Genomic DNA, 16,124 nt, shown 5'->3' with positions numbered 1-16,124 from the left:
TTCAAGGTAGAGGAGAATAAAAAATCAAAAGAAGAAGCCGAAAGCCCCAGTTTCAATTTGAGGACTACCCCTTACTAATCATCCACTGGAGCTTCCACATGGAGTGTGTTTCATCATAAGAAACCAGAATCATGATATTTATGTTCCTGAGCAGAATGGTGGGCATATCATCGAGTAGAGTAGTAGACAGTGGTGGTGTACCAGAAACTTCTCACATTTTAGTGCTGTCTCACTCTGACACTGCCTCCTCCCCTGCCTGCTATTTACTGCCACTATAGGCTCATCTGTCCTTTTGTGTATGTGTGCTGGGAACCGAACCCTGTGCCTCACTTATGCTAAGGATGTGCTCTACTAAGCTAGAGCCCAGCCCTTCTTAACATTTCTGAGTTGCAGTTTTCTTCTTGGTAAAATAGGGAAACCATAGATTCTCGACAGGGTGGTCATGGAGTCTGTTGGGATAAAGAGAATGTTTCTCCTTACAGCCTTCACAGGTATCCTCATCATCAGTAATACTCTATGGGGAAATATTAACCAGTGCATTTTTCTTTATGGCTATATAGCACCTTCCTTTATAACCTATACCCAAAGCAAAAACCTAACCAAAGCTAAGAGTCTGTGCTTTAGATGCAAACATTAAAATAAAATAAATCATTTGGAAAATTCGATTAGCTGTTCAAATTTTATACTGTGATTACTTCTTCCCCAGGGTTTCCTCAAATACAAAAAATAAAAAATTTAGTTTGTTTTCCAAACTATGAAGAAAAGTTGATGAACTGTCTGTGTCAGTATTATACATTTAGTGGAGTTATTATTATTTTTGCAATGCTTTGGCACAGCTCAATTTTAAGCGCAATTACCACATTATAATCTTGGCATGACCCACTGTTCCAAATAATTCTCTGATGTACGAATGAGTCTTCCTATCAAATGAAAACTGCCAACGGAAAGGTACTATTGTATTATATAAAAATGAAAAGTCTCATTGAAGTGCAGAATAACTATAAATTTCATTTCAAAACTATACACTATATATACACAAACTGAAAAAGTTATAATTAAGATGTCTAATGCTCCTGAAATAGTGCTTTAATATATAATAATTCACTGTAGGATATGCAGGCAGCCTGGATCAAACAGCATCTCCCTACACTGTGAACTGGAATCACTATTAGACTCAATACGTTGAAATATTTCAGTAAATTCTTTCAAAATATAAACACTAATTTCAGTATGGTCAGAAGATTTTGGTATCATTTGATCTCTGAGTTTTTGTGAGATAAAGTTTTAGAAAAATATAAAAGCATATATATTTATAAAGATCTTCAATAATTTATACTATTTTCACTATCTCTGCCTCCCAATAGTACCATACATTATCTTTTCAACTAAAAGAAAGTCTTGCCTTCAGAGAAACAAACTCCAAAATGCTGACTTACATAGACCAGATTTTACTTTCTACTAGGTGGTCTTTTGGGGCAGATAAACACACAGTTTCTATTTCCAGTATCTATTGGAAAGCTCTTTTGAAACAATGTAGGAGGCTGAAGACTGTTCTTCTGTTGCAGTGGTTCTCAACCGAGCTGATTTGTCCTTTCCTCTCTCTTCCAGGAGACATCTGGCAAAGTCTAAGGACATTTTATAGTGATAACTGGAGTAGGGAATCTATTGGCATTTATTTAGTGGGTAGATGCTAGCATTATAAACATCCCACAAGGCCCAAGACAGCCCTACCCAAAAAGGACTTGCCCAGTCCAAAATGTCTAAGGCGCCAAGGGTAAGAAGACTTGTCCTTTCGTTTTGTTGACAACTAAAAGATTGCCTATTAACACTCATTGTCTTTGTCAGTGTTTCTGGGACAGTCATCATGGTGAAGGTCAATGAAAGGGCACAGTCCAAGCCTTTCACTTCCTGCTGGGGTCTCATAAAAGATGCCACTACCCAGATGCAACTCGATGGGCCTCTTTGGTTTGTTTTAAATTAGGATTGTAGAATTTTTAAAATTCCAGAAAATATGTAAATATCATGCTGATTTGGGTTAGTCCATTTGTTTTTTTTTTTTTTTTTTTTTTTTTTGACATGTTTTGGCTAATGTGCAACATTGCTTTTTGTTGATACAGTGTTAACTAGGTGACATTCTGGCATTTGGTTACAGATACTTGGTCTATGCCTTTGTGTTAGTACCCCAGGGGTGTGATTAGAGCACAAGCTAAGGTTCATCACTGCCAGGGTCACTGAGGCTTTCTCTATTCCATGGGAGTTACATTAACTGTTATGTCTTCTACTCATAATAAAGGCACCAAACTAAGAGTTCATAGAAGGCAGTGACTTCTTCCTTCCAGTATAAGACCTTGATAAAGAAAAGTAGTTCCTTCCATATTATGTTCATGAGAAAGTACAGCAGTCTTAACATTTTGAATCTTCCTGAAATTGTTTACTTCAGTTTACTATGAAGAAACAAAAAAGGGGAAAAAAGTTCTTACAAATCTTCAGAGATTTTCAAAATGCCCATTTACCCTTATTTTGCAACGGCTGTGGTTGTGAAATCATCAGACTGAAAAATACGGGAGGAGTGATGAGGCTGGATTTTAGTGACAAGATTTCCTTAAGGCTGTAAACAAACCAAATTCATTAAGAGACAGAAACAGAGGTGGCAGATTTCATCATAAAACGAGGAAAACATTTTCCAGCCGAATTTGAGGTACAACACAAAATCTAGTTGTTCCATTTTTTTAAAACTTGAGTTTCTGCAGGCTGATGGGCCCACTTCATGAGAGCCATCTGCACCTGCTCACAAAACAACTAAAAGGAAAAAAAAAAAAGTACCAAGGAATTTAACTTATGCAGACAATAAGTGATAGCCTCTAGCTCCTGCACTAAAAAAGGAGGGAGAAATGAAGGCCGGGTATTATAATTTTTAAGTTACCAATACGTAATAGTTTAAACTCAGCATACAGCATCATTTCAGTTTTACCTGTGGCAGCCACACATACAGGCTTGCTCTGATTGTACTTTTAAAAGTTAAGCGATTAAATTTCAGCTATATGGGTTTTTCTTTTATGTAGCCTAGGGTTGAATGAATTACTAGCAGGAAACTTTAGCTCATGAGTTCAATCAAAAATCCTTTCATTTGTCAGAGCTGCTTCCTGCCCGTCTCCTTTAAACATCTGCTTCTCCAGTTCAGGGAAAACAACACACACACACACACACACACACACACACACACACACACACACACACACACTTTCTTACAATAATAAGCAATCATCAAAACTTCCCTTGCAAAAGTTACAGATTCTCTCTTATACACACACTTACTCCCAGTAGAGTTTATTTAATATATCTTTAATAGCTTCCTTGTTCTACTCGCAGCCTTTCCGCTTTTAAATTCTGGAAAATATCAAGCTGACAAAAGAAGACATTTTTAAAATGCGAACCTTCGCAGAGAGCAGCCCCGGCCGCCTCCAGGCCAATGAGAAGGACGCAGAGCAGGGGCGGGAGGTCCTGCTGTCGGGAATGGCGCTCCTTAAATGGCAGGCACTTCCTGCTAGAAGCTCGGCACCAGCAGAAGGGGGTGGGAAGAACGCAGCGAGCACCGCTCAAGCCTACAGCAGCACGCCGGTCTGCACCACTCGGGCCTCGGCCTCGCAGGACCTCCTTTCCCGCTGGCTGGCTTCACACTGGCGTTTACCCCACGCCACCACCAAAGACCCAGATGTTGGCCCAGCTGGAAAGACTGGAAGGCATTGCACAGGCATTCTTTGAGAGCTTCTTCCATGCTTAAGGACTTTTCTGTATAAAATTGACTCAAAGGCTGACTTAAGTCCCTTGTATCTTTGCCTAAAAATCGTATGGCTCCCTCCTCTAGAATAAAGTCTGGGGTCAAAATTAGTACAACTTGTGCAGGCTCAACGAGGTCCAGATGTTGTAAAATACTACTGTTTCAGAGCCTCCGTGTCATCATGGAGGAAAGCTATCTGCTTTAAGACTCACTTACCTAGAATGAATAAACATTTTAAACCACATAAAGTGTTGGTGCTTTAATAAGACAAGGAACATTAATACAACCAGCTGTTTTATCCTGAAGTGCAAGAATGTTGTATCTGATTCTTGGACTCTGTAAGTAGGTAAGGAAGCCCCTGGTTATTAAATTTTTCATCTTCTAATTGCCAGAAGCATTTCAGGTATAAAGATCAGAATATTACTGATATTCCCTAATGTACTACAGAGTGTATTCATAATTTGTATGTGATTATTTGTCCTTAAATGAAAAAAGTGGGTTACATGAGTATAGCCATTTACTGTTATGTAATAGTAATAGACACAACATTTCTCAGTGCTTGCTATGTACTAATTATAACGCGAAGTTCTGTAATTCATTATTTCATTTTATTTCTACCAACCTTATAGAACTACAATTGCACTGAAGAACTCAGAGATTATATTAATTTGCCGTAGCCTAGAGAGTTAGTGGGTAGGAAGCTGGGCTTGCTCTCAGGAGACTCTGAAAGCATATACTCTATTCAACCATAGACATTACACTCTATTCAACCACTCTGTCTATCCATTCAGCCACCTACTTGTCCGTCCAAAGTGAAATGCCTATTATTTGTAAAGAGAGTCAAACAAAACAGATAAGATTTATACAACATACTAAAAAAAAACAAACTTTATACAATTGAAGCAACACACTTCTTAAAATACCAGTTTTCAGATGTCAATAACATTCATACTGGACAGGAGAATTAATAGTACAAACAAGAAAAAAGAGGAGTCAAATGAACAATTAGTTCAATACTTCTTTGACATACAAAATACAATATTCAAGGAACCTCTCAAAAAATCAATTTTCTTTGATTTTTCTGAAGAATTTATAAGAATAAATTAAAGAACCACTCAGAAATAACAAGTTTCCAAAACAAAAAATGCATAGCTAGATAGATTATTTTGTCAATTTTACCATTTTCTGTTTCAGTGGAAAGTTCGTTGACCATATTAAAATTTTACCCTAGACAGGATATGAGAATGTTTTTATAAATCACAATTTATGGTATATTAATGGCGTGTGAAAGTTTTCTTTCCCAAACAAGAGTTCACATGAAACTTAGTTATTAAGCCTTAAATAAACCTTTCCTACATACCTTTAGGCCTCAAATTGACATTTATCTACAAATAATTTCTGAGTATATAGGATGAAGAGCTTGAACTGTGATGATTAGAAAATTCAGTTTAATTCCTGAATATGTAGGGTCAAAGACTGCATCTTTTATATAAATTTTCTGCTTTGGGTTATTATCTCCTCACTTGGAGTTTATATTTAAATTATACTGCTTGGTTGATTTCCTTCAGCACAAGTTTGTGTGGGCTATAAATCTGTGGCTAACTCAAACTATTTTTATGTTCATCTGAACCACAGTATCATACTTAATTCCTGGCGTTTCACATTTAACAGCAACAACAACAATAATAACAACAAAAGTAAAGGATTATCTTGTGCTAGGCACTACTCTGGACACAGATATCAAAGTACATAAGACACAGTGTGAAGAACGTTTAGCCTTGTGGAAGATACCAATAAGTAAATATATTCTAAGGATTGGATCAAAGGCAAAAATGCACCAACCAAGTATATAGGGGCACATAAGAAAGGGTTACCTCAAGGAAGGCCTTCTTCTTTGCAGAGCATCTCATTCATTCCATCAACAGATCCTTATTGGATTTTGAAGCATAACCCTGCACTATATAATGATGGTTAATGTCAACAGTGGCCTGCATATGTGATTTTTGTTCCCTAAGATTATATCACCTAATGACCTCTTAACCATCTTAGTTTGTATAAATACATTCTATGATATTCATACAAGGATGACATTATGTAATGGTGCAGTCTTCAGAGTATATCCCTAATGTTAAGCAACCCATCACTTTGCACGGGCATATTTAAATGTGGGAAATGCAGAAGAGCATCACACACAATCATAAAGTTCTAAAAGGGGTTTTATGTTCTTAAACTTGACTGAAGTACACATAAAATGCAAAGAAAGCACAAGGCATCTGCCTGGGAAGTTGTGGAAGGGAACAGAGAAGAGAAGGCATGTCATCTACTTCCTGGATATATCTACACTACCTTTGTAAACTGCTAATTGTCAAAGCTTTCTAAGGCATTGTGCAGATTCATCACTCGATTCCTTTGATATAAAACCAGTGAGTGCATTCCTCATTGCTTTGGTAAAAATGTAAATGGAGTGAAATATGTCTCACTTATTTGGTAAGAAATAATGGACCCTTCCAACATCTACAATAGAGGAAGTTTATGCTGCGCTTACTAAAGTATCAGACTCAGGGTTGCAATTTTTCATGTTGACTAGTCAATGTAATGTATAAAATTAAAGGTCTGTTCTGAGAATATCCTTGTGGAAATGTACAACATTTGTCAATTAAGAACAGTCACCTCTTCTCTGACCAGCATTCTCACAGACTCCTCGTCATGTCTCAATCGTTAATTCCAAATGAAACAAGGACATGATTCATACTCAGTTGCTTTTCTTTTCATGTGTAGCATGATCAAAAGAATAATTATACAAAGAGGAATTCTGTAGACAAAAATTGCGTGTGATCCTCCTTACATAAGGACCTCAGTGTGTTGTTAGAAACCCTCTGATTTGTTCTTTTGACTGGCAGCTTCAGGTTACAAGCAGAGAACAGAAAGCCTTCATTAATATCTTGGGAGCCTCCAACAAATATAGAATCAGCTCAACACACTCATTTAGTCTTGACAAATATATACCAGATTCAGACCATGCAAAAATAATAAATCAGTTTGACAACTTCTAAGGAAGAGAAAGAAAGCACATACAGTCAGTTCAGCTGACTCCAGAGAAAGTGTTTGTGGAACTTGCTAAGAGAAAAACTCCAAGATAGGAGGTTAGTGGCTGAGAAGCAAATGTGACTATGCTTTTAAACTCTTCCTACACATTTGTGCTCAACATCTCCTACTGTCACCCACCCTCCAGCCACCTCAAAACCTAGCCTTCCAAGTAGCTGCATTTTATTTAAATCCAACTTTGTCCACATTGTAGATGCTCCCTGCTCCTGTCTCTGCAGAACAGAAGATGGCTAAAAGAAAATACACCTTTGGGACGGTTAGTCTCACTTCAGATTCAGGACCACTTATCTCAGGTGAACCGTGGATGCTGCACCAATCCTAGACCATTTGTCTGGTTCTAGAGATTGTCTCATTCTCTTACATAACCACTTCACATGATTTCTTCTCTCTTCCAACCTCAGGGCCTTTTCAATTCTTAACCCACTGTTCCTCAGTGAAGTCGTTTCCCATTGTACTGAGAAAATAGCAGCAATCATCACACCAACAACCTACCAGCAACACATCTGGCTAACTTACTTGATTTTTCATACCTGCCTTCTCCAAATCTAGCAAGTCTAAAATGAAATATAATACATCCATAAAATACACTGGTTTCAAAAATTTAATACAAAAGAATGAATGCAAACTAGCTCAGTAGTAATTGTTTTATATTCAACTATGTTTAAATAGTTTGCATATATTGGATTAAATAAAATAATTACAGTTAATGATTATCTTATTTTTTAATCAAGGTGGTAGGAAATTTGACATTATATGGCTCCCACTGCATTTCTGTTGACGAGTATGGCTCTATTCTTTGCTACTATCCACATCCTTGTCTGAGATCAAGCCATTCTTTCCCTGTGCATTCAAACCTCTTTCTCCTTCCAACTCAAGGCCTTCATCTCCACAATTCTCTCTGCTTTCTCCTTCAACACTTTCTAATTCTTAGCTGCTTAGAAATGCACTACTGTATTTGCTATTTAAAAAACAACTTGATTAACCACATCATTATTCAGTTATCACTTTATTTATTGAAGTATAATTTCTTTAAAAATATACCAACTCACTCCAATTCTTCTCCTTGTATTTCTTATAAAGCTGTTTACCAGGTCACCAAGGCAGTGTGTGCTGAAACTAGTGCGATCCAATTGTTAAATATGCAGGGATTTGGTCACCTAGTGATAGCTTGAAATTGACCATGATGGATATATTTACACCACAGAAATTGGTATGCACTGCAAATCAGGATTTTGCTGTTGTTACTGCTTTTCAGATTGCCAATTTACTTGCATAAAACAATTGACAATTACCAATAGTCCTCATCAGATACAACACTCACCTCACCTCTCCTCAGTTTACCTAATTTATCTGCAGCATTTGACACAGACAGATACTCTTTCTTAACTTCTTCCTTTATTTCCCTATTGAGGTGCTGCCTTCTTACGTAGTAGCCTCTCAGTAGACACTCCTCTGTCTCCTTTGTTGGGTCCACCCCATCTTTGTGGTCTCTATACATTAGAGTTAGAACTCAGTCCCAACGCCTCCTTCCTATTCAATGTGATAGCATTAAATACTCAAATGCATACTTTTTAAGCCAGGCTGTATCCATGAATTTCAGCTTACTTATCTTCCCATCTAGTTGACACGCCTACTTGAATGTCTAATAAGTGGGTCAAACTTAGGTACAAAATTAAATCTGTAATTCTTTCACCTCTATTCCTAGACACCAAACATATATTCTAGTAATATTCCACAGCTCAGTAAATGTCAAATCTAGCAGCATACGTTACCCACTTGGAGTTATTCTTGGTTCTGCTCTTCCCTTGACACCCTGCTTCCAATGCATTGCAATCTTATTGGCTCTATATTTCAAATGTCTCCAAAATCTACTTTTCCACTTCTCATGCTACTACATTGCTCCAAGCAACCACTATTTTTTAGTGAGGTTAATGATATAAACTTTTAACTTAACACGCGGCAAGACCCAGAATAATCCTTTAAAATGTAAGTCAGATGTGTATGCTTCTGCTCAAAACACATTACTTCCTATCTTAAAATAAAAGCAAATCTTTTTAATGGTCTGCAGAGTTCTGTAAGGCATTTCTGTACCACTTTCCCACAGATCATGATCCACTGAGAGTGACAGCTTCTGTGGTCTCTTACAAAGGTACTCCTGGTTCAGAGGCTTAGCATATGTTATTCCCTGTTTAAGAATTTTCTCCAGATGGTTGTAAAGCTTATTCCTTAGCCTCCTGCTGGTTTACTTTGTAGGAAATTAATTCTTTCCATAGCAATTATTGCCATATGACACCCTATACTGTTACATGTTTGTTTATCATCTGTCTAGGCTTGGCAAACAAATTATTTGCTTTCCATTACTATATACCTAGCATCCAGAAGAGTGCTTAGAACAAAACAGAAGCTCGGCAAATATTTGTGGCATGAATGAATACATTCATGTCACATTACCAGCTTGAGATCAAGAAAAAAAGAGAAAACTAATGTTAGTTTCTCTTCTGGGTAAAGTATTAAGAGATGGACACATATTAAAGGGCTAGGCACTCAGTGTCTCTTCAAGGCTCTTTTTACATACACACTCAGTGAGGGAGGCTTTGGGTTGACAACACAGGGAGCTCTGCCTTGCTTCGGAATCAATGGTGACTTGTTGGGCGATAACTACATTATGAGTCTTCCCCTCTTTTTTCTTTTAGTTATGCTGGGAATCAAACCCAAGGCCTTGCACAAGCTAAGCAAGCACTGTACTATATCTCCAGGTTTTTCTTTTCTTTTAAATACTACCTTTTTCAAATGGGTATTTTTGAAGCCCTCTCAATTTCACAGTAGGAGTACCTTCGGGAAGTACTAAGACAGAAACACCTGAAATTTGCCCCAGAATCATGGCCTGGCTGATTGGTGAAGAAGGGAGAGAGTTAGAGGGAGAATGGAGGGCAATAAAACCAAGGTCAAAGGTTAACACAATTTTCTGGGATTATAAAGAAGGACATCTTTACATATTACACATACACATCCCTAAAACTCTTTTCTCTTTTACTAAACAGCCTGGGCAGCAAGACGCAGGCAGGCTTGTCATTCCCAGGATTTTCATGGTGGAAGATAGGAGATGTTTCTGTTACCTCCGTGGTGGCTAGAATCAGAGTACATACTGCGAATCACTGATGGAGACAGGTGTTCTACAGGACCAGGTAGTTTTTTTTCCCTCAAAGGTGCTGGATAGGTAGGCCTGAGTTTTAATTATCTCTTATAGCATCCCTTCTTAAAGTAAAGGTATCTTAAGACACAAAATTCTTTTTGTGTGTGTGTGTGTTTTTCATTTTTATCGGTACCGGGGATTGAACTCATGACTGCCTGCTTGCAAGGCAGGTGCTTATGCCGCTGAGCTAAATCCCCAGCCCCAAGACACAAAATTCTTGCTTTTTGATCTGAAATTTTGTGACAAAATTTATTTATAAGTTGGAAACTGCCTGCATTACTATTATTAACTTAGACATTTTAACGTTAAACTAAAAGCTAAGTATGCTTCAAATTTCTATAGTGATGGGAACTATAAACAGTGATTATTGTTTTTGATTTTCCAAACACAAGGTCTCCAAAGTTTTATTTATGGTTGAAACTGTTGAAGAAACATGAATGGAAGAAATATACCACAAATACGAAGAAAAACTCTTTAAATGCCAGTTGAAGTTGGTGGTGCAAGCCTGTAAATTATGTATTTTGTGAGGTTGAGGTAGGAAGACTGAAGGTTTGAATTTGGCCTGGGCAATTTAGTGACTCAGCAAGACACTGTCCAGATAGATAACTAAACAAACAAACAACAAACAAACAAACAAACAAAATATAAAAATAACAATACTTCTACAAGATCTGGTCAATTTCCACTTTGTTCTGACCCATAAAATCAGGTTATTTATGTTATTGGAAAATATGTGCTTCTACCTCCTTCCTGTTACTCATTTTCTTTCCTGATGTGCTTTCTTCTCAGTTACACTCCCCAAAACACAGACATATGCAAGAGATAATGAAGTCAGCTAACATTTAGTGAATTTCTGAAAGAGTGCTACATACTACATTGTGTTCTCCTTTTAAATTATATAATAGGAGCTACCTCCTACTTATTTATCAAGTATTTCACACTCATATCTAATTATCACAATGAAAACAAACCTTTACATAACAATATGTGCACACATTGTTCTCATTGTCTTTTACATTTATTCATCTTGCAATATCTACAACAGCCCTGCAAGATGGGAAGCTAGTTTAACATCATTGCCATCTTCAGAGCAAGACACAGATACAGAAAGATTATATGAGACTTGGCCAAGGACACATAAGCTATAGACAGTGTTAACTAGGATTTACGTACAAGAAGTCTGGCTTCTGTCTTGTTCTTTACTTTGCTATGTTTTTCACAACCTATGAACAAGCACCTTTATTGTCTGCATTTCTCAAGCAAAACCTTAACATCTATATATCAGGTTGCATCATTAACAGACATAGGTGAGATACAATCTTAAGATGACAGTATAAAAGCCTGGTTTCCACAATACCACAAAATTCTCACTATCATATATATTCTGTAAACAAAATATTAGTTCCTCAAAGTCCACTGGTATACCTTAAAATTCACCTGCATAATCCCAAGGATAAAAATACACAAGGTTCTCCACAAGTAGATACTTTATACAGGAAAGAGATTCAGAGAGATTTTTGCATTATATGTAAAGCTTACAAAACAAAAACAGAACACTACTATCCACATCACAGTTTCCTTTCATTTGAGATGACTCCAAGAAAAAGCGACTTTGATATTCTAAGTCATTTGAAGGACCCTAGTAGAGGAAAAATCAATGCTAAACTAACTAGGAAAGCCACCTGAGATGTGTTAATGTAACATGACAAATGCTAAGGAATTTAGACACTAAATTGATCTCAGAATCCAAGCTCCCTTTCTTTCATGACAACAGAAGAGGAATGACAAAATCCATATTGGGGAAAAAAACATTCATGCACTGCCTACAGATCCATCATTTACTAAAAGCAGGCACAATATCTCCAGTGCAATCTTGTTTACGAAGCAGCTAAGGTTGTTATGTCTATACACAGACAAGCTCGGCCTCTGTGTAGTACACTGATTACAATGCTTTTGCTGGTAGCATACGGACACCAAAATGTGCCTGAAATCCCCAGAAGCTCATTTAGTATTTTTCTTACTATTGAAATAAAAAACCTAGGACACAAACTTGACTGACCCTCCAGAAAAGACAAAACCAACCCAGCTGATGTTTTAAATGATTATATTATCTGACCATGGAAAGATGGATTCTCTCACCAGATGTATCGTGTAATTCTCAGTCATTGGAGGCCTCTGTTTCTTCCATCTTGTCTCATTGCTCAGAACATTACAATTCGACACCTCGTGGGCATGTGGGACATAACTCCAGATTTTCTCTGAATATTGCCAGTTTATAGACAGTTGTCACGGCCCCTTCTGAGTATGGCATATTCAAGGAAGAAATGACAACTCTTTAAAAAGGCACCGAAGAGCCAACATGGTACACCGAAAGAACTCTTTAAACTGTGCTTCTGAAACACAACTTGTGTGAGGCTTCTGAAGGAATTTTAGTAGATTCTATGAGAATTTTATAAAAACACAAAGGGAAAGTGATTTGAAGTTTGATGGGGCAAATCCACAAAAAGACAAAACTAGCCATCTGAAACTTTCACTCAAGAGAAAGCTCTACTAATTCTGTGCAAACAGTAATGGCACTTTCTAGAAAGAGCTCTAAAGTCAGTCACATACACAAACCTCAGTAGGGGCACAAAACATCCTTTGTTGCCGGATGTGAGAAAAACACACACACTTCTAAAAAAAGCCTTAGGAAGGAAGTGGAAGAACCTCAGGGGTGAGTGGGAGTGCGAATGGAATGCTGCAGCTCTGTTTTTTTTTTTTTTTTTTTTCAACATGTAAGCTTGCCATGATTCTTAATAATAGAGCAGCCTTTCAATAAGGGAAGTAAGATCGTCGTGATATTTTTTTGCTATTCCGTAGGTAAGGTATCATATGGGTTTGAAAATCTGCATTAAATTGAGTTGAATGAAAAAACTTTTTAAACAAATCAAAGAAATTCAAAATACCTGTATTTGATTCTAATTTCATGAATCTCAAAACAACTGAGATTGCTAAGGCAAAAATTAAAAAAGAAAGAGATATCTCAGAGTTAAGACAGGTGAGCAAAACATTGTGCTAAAAGTTTCCAATGTAACAAAATAAGAGATATCTGTTGGGAGAAGAAATTGAAGGCTCCTTTGAAAACTCAGATGCGATCATGTTACCTCCTTTAAATTCCTTTAATACCTTTCCTGCCTAAGGATAAACACAAAGTTTGCAATAATGCATGAGTAGGTTGCTGCAAAATCATCAAAGCATGATAAAGCTCATATTGACTGACTGTTAATGATGTAGTCGCTGTTGAATGACTTCAGTCAAGCTTATGAGGACATTTTGACGTGGAGACCCTTATTATCATCAGTTTTTTAAAACGAGGAACTGCATGTTGAGTTGCTTGCCTAGGATCATGGACCAAAAAAGTGCTGTGTCGGATGCCTTTCAATATACTGTACAATCCCTTCTCACAGGCTGCCGGCATTATCAGGGTTGGAAGATCTACATATTCGCTTCCTTTTTTCCCATTATTATTTGACTTGTGGCCAGTGATGCAAAAGCCTTACTTTGGCTTCCTGGGGAGCTTTAAACTTTTCTGATAAATCAATTGGACTTTGCATATTTCCTACTTCCTCTTGTCTGAGTAGGGCTTTCATGCCTGGGGCGACAATGATCGCCTCTAGATGAAAGAATGAGAAAAAAACAAAACAAAACAAAAATAAAAACAAACCAAAAAAAGCAACAGGCCAGAAAAGCAGGGCTAAACCTCCACAGAGTCTGGACCACAGCTCATCTCATCGAGCCTCATCAAGCCTGGAGTATTTTCACACTTTTGGTTCTGTGCTGATAATTTCCCTTTAGGAAAACTTTCTATTATTTAAAACTCACAAGAAAAATCTGTTTACCTGATACTGCTGTGAAGCCACGATCCCAACTCACCTAAGCTGAGCTCCATTCTTCTCTATGGTACACTCCCTTTTGTTGTTTTTGTCCCACGCATCTCGAAACTGTTGAAAACCAGTGGGTTTCTGCCTGCCCAGAGTCTTTCCTCAGGACAATACCTAGAGGACTTTTCTACTAGTCCTTCAGAAGTCAGTTTAAATATTACCTCTCCAGGGAAGTCTTCCTTGATCTTTGCACATTTTCTAAAGTCGCTTCTGCCATTCATGTGTTCATAGAAACCTATGTTTGTCCTGCCATCTAATGCTTGTCTTTCCAAGACACTCTTAAAGGTAGATACTGTGGTTCTTAGTGTACATAGTGGGTAGTCTATAAATATTTATTAAATGATTGAATAAATGCAGTCATTTCTCATCCGAAATCAGTTGTTGAACTAGACAGAAGAAGACAGGGAATTACTCATTTTACACATCCTAAGCCACATAAGCATATCAGCCTGAAATACATCATGTTTGACTGTTATATGCCATAAATATCTCAGCAGAAATGAAGGAAGGGGAGTCAAAATCCAGAGAGGAAATGAAGATAGAGGATATCCCACTAAGAAAAAAATATTCTTTCTCAAGGCAGTTGCCATCCCAGAATCAAAAAAAGGCTACTGCAAGAGGAGAATGGAGAATGGCAAAACGGAAACTACAAATGACACCAGGAATTATCTTGCAAAAATTTTGTTTCCAGCAGGGCAAATATAAGGCACAATATTTTCTGTGCTTCTATGTTTTGCATTTAGCATTTGAAAGGCTCTTCTGTGGGAAATTTCATAGTGGATTTGTAGGAAAATGTTGCAATTTATATAAACTTAGTTTTATTGCCAAATTTCTGGTAGCCCTTCAATTCCCTTAAGCAAGAGATGATAATTGGTTTGCGTCCTCTGTTTAAAATCGCAGCTGTCTGTGCTTTTAGAATCTTCACTTGTTTCCTTGTAATTCATCTTTATACTCTTTTATTCTCCTGTAGATTGAATTCATGAGAAAAGGAATCTTGTAACTTCTATAATTTTAGATTTTCAATACTGAACATCGTGCTGGCATAGAACATGTATATTCTGACTTTAAATGAGTAAACAAAATACATAGGCACGCTAGGCATTTAGCGAATAGATGTCAAGTTAAATCTTTGATATATGACTTGGAATTACTTTCCTCTCAAGGTATTTGTTCAGTGAGCATAATTACAGAGTGCACAATCCAAGAAAGTCTTCATTATAGAGAAAAACTAGAAAAGAGCCTTTTGATTTTTCAAGACAATATGAATTGAAGTGGCAACCACTTTTTTATTATGTGCATAGTTTCAAGTGCAAGAGCAGCTCAAAACCTGAAATAAGAAATTCTATAATATTTCTCTGCTCACCAATCCTTGTGACCTGTTGGATTGTGTCTTTATGGTGTATCCTGGGAGTTAAGTCAACAGAAGAAAGTGGAAGGTAAGAAGAGAAGATGAGACAGTTGTGACCTGCAAGCCAATCAGTACCAGGAAGGCAAAGGATGGATTGAGAAGAGAAACAAACCAGACCTGGAAGGAAGAGTGAGTGAGGATGAAAATAAGAATAAAATATGAAGACAAAAAGGCAGATTGCTTTCTTTTCTTTAGAGACATTAGAAATGCCTCTAGTTGTTCCTATCTCTGACAACAGTGCATACAGATTTGTCTACTTGACGTTAATTTTATGCCTTGCTCACATGTCAGAACTTTTTGAAGAAATTTAGAACTAAGCATCTTTAATTTTTACCTGGATCTGTTTGCAGCTCCTAATATCTTTTGTGCGCTATTCATTGCAACCATTAACTAAATCCAAAGTACAGCAGCAGAGTTTCTTAAACAGCATCTGTAGAAGATGATGCACACGATCTATTTTTTTGTATTTATAGAAAGTGAAACTTCTTCAGGGTACATTGTAATCTGGCTAATTTGTAAAAAAAACAAAACAAAAAAACCCAAAAATGCTTTTTAATTTGTATTTGGTACTAATGAAGTACGTGTTGGTGCTAATTCAGGTCCTGAATGGAATCCAGTCTTGACATAGGATAAAATGATGGCAAAACACATTAATGGTAAGAAAAAAACTTTTGCTTCAAATATGTGGATTCATTTTTCTAGCGTCTTAAAAAAAATGAA

At 37.0% G+C, this 16,124-nt stretch overlaps 1 protein-coding gene and 1 pseudogene across 1 annotated transcript in view; both read right to left on the bottom strand.

Annotated features, from left to right (window-relative positions):
* Maml2 (mastermind like transcriptional coactivator 2) overlaps positions 1-16,124 on the bottom strand; it is a 336,157-nt gene that overhangs the window by 238,614 nt on the left and 81,419 nt on the right. The gene's annotated exons all lie outside the window — the stretch shown is intronic.
* LOC134477668 (large ribosomal subunit protein eL21-like) overlaps positions 1-16,124 on the bottom strand; it is a 134,801-nt pseudogene that overhangs the window by 42,459 nt on the left and 76,218 nt on the right.

Source organism: Cavia porcellus, unplaced genomic scaffold (genome assembly GCF_034190915.1).
Source record: "Cavia porcellus strain 051 isolate PalLab524CR breed Dunkin Hartley unplaced genomic scaffold, mCavPor4.1 scaffold_9, whole genome shotgun sequence".
Taxonomy (NCBI): domain Eukaryota; kingdom Metazoa; phylum Chordata; class Mammalia; order Rodentia; family Caviidae; genus Cavia; species Cavia porcellus.
This window is presented reverse-complemented; position numbering and strand designations above follow the sequence as displayed.